Here is a 3941-nt window from a genome sequence, read left to right on the forward strand (position 1 = left end):
TTGTTAAAGGTTCTAAGGGACATCCACGTATTGAAAACATGTTTCACTCCTTGGGCAGGTTACTTCGATTAGTAAGTAACTAAAGGCCAATCTGCTTGCTGACTATTGGCTTAAAACCAAATCCATGTTTCTTTGCATCTTTCTTGCCCGTCAAAATGTTGACCTTCCATTAATAGGATTGGATATATACGTGCTTAGAATTGCTCTCATATATCACAGATAGGAGCAATTACTCAGTTTTATAAAACTGAAAATATGGAGAAGAATGTTTAGAATATTAATATATACTTTAATCAAATACAAAGTTTAGTAACAGGAGGATGAGACTCATCATTTTATGCTTTCTAGCCCTAATGACACTCCCTCAGAGAGTCAAGGGACATTTGACTCAGACCAGCAATGTTCAGTTCCCTGTGAAGTGGACCTGCGAGTTTGGGGGTTGGAGCAGAAGCCAGGAAAGAAGGTATGACTCAATGCCCCTGTAGGGAAAGTGAAGGAAAATGGTCAGGGCCCCTCAGGTGTTCAGAATCTTGCTGAGCATTTGACGTCAATACGCACGTGCTCCCAGGTTTTCCTTGGTTATTGTCTAATGTAATTGCACATGTGTGCCCAGGTGTCCTGGGTTAGGGACTTAAGTATAAAGTACCAGCGGCTCTAATCCACAGGGCTCCCCACCCCCGGGGGTCACGGGGAGGCCGCTCCTGCTGCTGAAGGCTGTTGCGGCCAGTGTCCCCGGGATGCCCTGAGAGGCTACTGCTGCTGTAAGCTGCTGCTGAGGACTGAGCTCGTGTCGTCTGCCAATGGTTCCCGGGATCTTTCCCAATTACCTAGTGTAAACCTGCGTGTGAGGGGTCTGGTGACCCAGTCTGTACAAGGGGTTTGAAGGGTCTGAGACCGAGCCCTGACAATATAAATGGAAAACTTAGTGTAACTAAAATAATGAAACGTCTTGGCTTCAGTTACGAATTGCTTTAACAGTACAATTGGTGTGGCTATTGGCCCTAACCTGACAAGTGGCGTAGTGGTTTAGCTTTATAGCCTCCAACATGCAGGCCCTTCCTCCCTTACCTCCAAGTCCTCATGTGACCCAGATCAATTCCCCCACAGGATCCAAGGTCGGGGACAGGGAAACTGGGGCAATCCCCTCTCTCTCCAAGGGTTTCCAGGGATGGACTGGGGAAGTCAACTCAGAACTCCGTGGGCTGGATGCCTGGAAGTGGGTCAAGTGAGGGCTGCCAAATGTTCTGCTTTTGGCTCTTGGCATTGAAGCCTCTGAGATTCTATTTCAGAGCCCTGAGTTTTATCTCCCATTTGCTTTAGATCAGTGGTTTCCAACCCTAACAAATGATAGAATCACCTGGCAGGTTTTAAGACATAGCAACGCCCAGGCTGGCTCTTCACTCCTGGAGATTATCATTTAACTGGTCTGCTCAGTCTCCAAACTCCCCAGGTGATTCGAATGTGCAGCACCGCTTTAGAAGGATTTCAAGGACTGATTTAATCAATTCTCCCATGTTTTTGATCTCTACATGTTCTTATCTATAAAATCAGGTCCTCTCTTCTATCTCTTTAAAAAGCATATATATATATATATTTGAAAACCAACCTCTTGTGATCTTTCTGAAATCCTTCCTTTCTGGAAGCTAATTTATAGCTCTATTTTCCCCTCCTCTCTAAAAGGCCCCTGTACTTTTATCTTTGTGGTTGAATTGTATTTGCAGCTGATTTTGGCCCTGAAGGCATACAGAATTACATAGTGGTTTTCTGACTTTCCTTTCTGGTTTAGACTCAGATTGATTTGCTTGATTTTTTTTTTAAATAGAGGCAATGACATCATTGTTCTTATTTCTGTTGTTGAAGGTGAAGGTATTTGCTGTTAATGTTGAGCAGATGCACATCGTTAATCACTTGAAAGGAAGCCCAAAAGAAGAGAAGAGAAATGTGCTCTAGTAAAGTGCCAGGAGGGCCTGTAGGGACAGACAAGATTTGGCAGACCTGAACTTGAGTGAGCTTGAGGCTGTCATTATACCTGGTGAGCTAGCTGAAAGCTGTGAGGCCAACTGTTCATTTTAATTAATGCTCACTGACTTTAAAACCTTCTACCCGAAAGAGTGGTGCAGGCTCAGCTGCCATTTTGGAGCCTTCTGTGCCAGGCTCCAGGTCTGTTCTCAACTTTGCTGCACATGGAAATCACTTGGGGAGCTTTAAAAACTCCTGATGCCTGGGACACACCTGAGGCCAGTTATATCATACTCTCTGGGGGAGGAAACCACATTAGTGATTTTTGATGCTCCCTAGGTGATTCCTCAGTACTCTAGATCTAGTGTGACGAGTGGTTCCTAAATGTGGCTGCACTGTGGAATCACCTGGTGTGCTTCAACATCATCAATGCCTGTATCCCACCTTCAGAATGATCTGGGGTATGGCCTGGATTTTGGAACTTTTAAAAGATTCCCAGATGATTCTCATATGCAGACAAGTTTTGGAACGACTATACCAGCAGTTCTCTGACTTCAGTGGACTCATGACTGACCTGGAGATCTTATAAGAGTGCAGATTCTGATTCAGCTACTAGGTGACAGGTGGCATGTGACATGCAGACTACACTTTGAGATATCAAGACTTTGGAAATGACAGTGAAGAGTTTGCCTGTTTCTGGACCTTTTCAGTGCAGGAATCACTTTGAGATCAGTGACGCCACCTTTTCAAGTAAAAGATTGATTTATAGGTATAATTGTCTCTGATATTTCTTTGACTTCTTTTTGTTTAACCCCTTCATAAGGAACTGTATGTTTTATATTTATCTTTTTCAAACTAAACAATTAAAGTCAGTTTTATTTTAAGATTATTTAAAAAGTTTACAGTATCCTTGAAATTTTTGGAGACACCTCAGAGATGTCCCACAGTTAGAATCAGAAGCCATTGTTTTAGATCAGAAGTGTGTTGCTTACTGATATTTATACATACGAGGGTACTTCAAAAAATTCATGGAAAAATGGAATTAAAAAATATGAATTTTTCCACAAACTTTTTGAAGACCATATCTACTTAAATAGGTTGCTTAACACTTATTTTACATATATACTATTCTGGATATTTATTGCTGTGTAGCAAACACCAACAAAATTTGGTGGCTTACCCAATAATTATCTTTCTTAGTTCTGTGGGTTGATTAGCAGGGCTTGGCTGGGCTTTGCTTGGGGTTTCTCATGAAGTTGGAGTCAAGTTAGGGCTGGAGCTGCAATTATCTGAAGGCCTGACTGGGCTGGACGTCCACAACGTGTCTTTGCTCACCTATGCAGTGCCTGGGCTGGGATGGCTGGAACAGCTGAGGGCTGGCTGTGCAGTCATGTGGCTATTACACATGGCAATCCTGGGCTTCGTCATAACTCATAGACCTCAGGATGGTTGGGCTTCTTACATGAGATCTGGCATTCCCCTGAAAAAAACATTCTAAGTGTTAAAAAGATAAACTTAGGCATGTTAAAATTTTGATGACTTTATTTGAGCAAATATTGATTCATGAATTGGGCAGCACCAGACTCCAAGTGGTTTAGGGCTCCCCCGAGCAGAGACAAGGAGAAAACTTTTATAAAATGTTCTTGGAAGCAAGACAAAGACAATATTTGAATTGCTTAAAGTGGAAAGTCCATAGTTACAGGTTAGTTAGCTGTTTCTGATTGGTTAAGCTTAAGTTTCATTTTCCTAGGCTATGACCATTCACTCTGAGTTGGGTTTTGATTTGCTTACAGAGGAACCTGACATGCTGGAGCCATCTCAGCCTAATGGCTTTCCAATTATTTTAACACAAGAGACCCAGAGTTTCCTTTTCCAAACTAGCCGTGGCAGTCTATCAGCGTCACTTCTGCTACAGTCTGTGGATCAAAAGCGAGACCAGATTCAAGGGGAAGGGGACTCCAAAAGGGCATAAATGCCTGGAG

This window comes from Galeopterus variegatus, unplaced genomic scaffold (assembly GCF_000696425.1).
Source record: "Galeopterus variegatus unplaced genomic scaffold, G_variegatus-3.0.2 Scaffold587, whole genome shotgun sequence".
NCBI classification, from domain to species: Eukaryota; Metazoa; Chordata; class Mammalia; order Dermoptera; family Cynocephalidae; genus Galeopterus; species Galeopterus variegatus.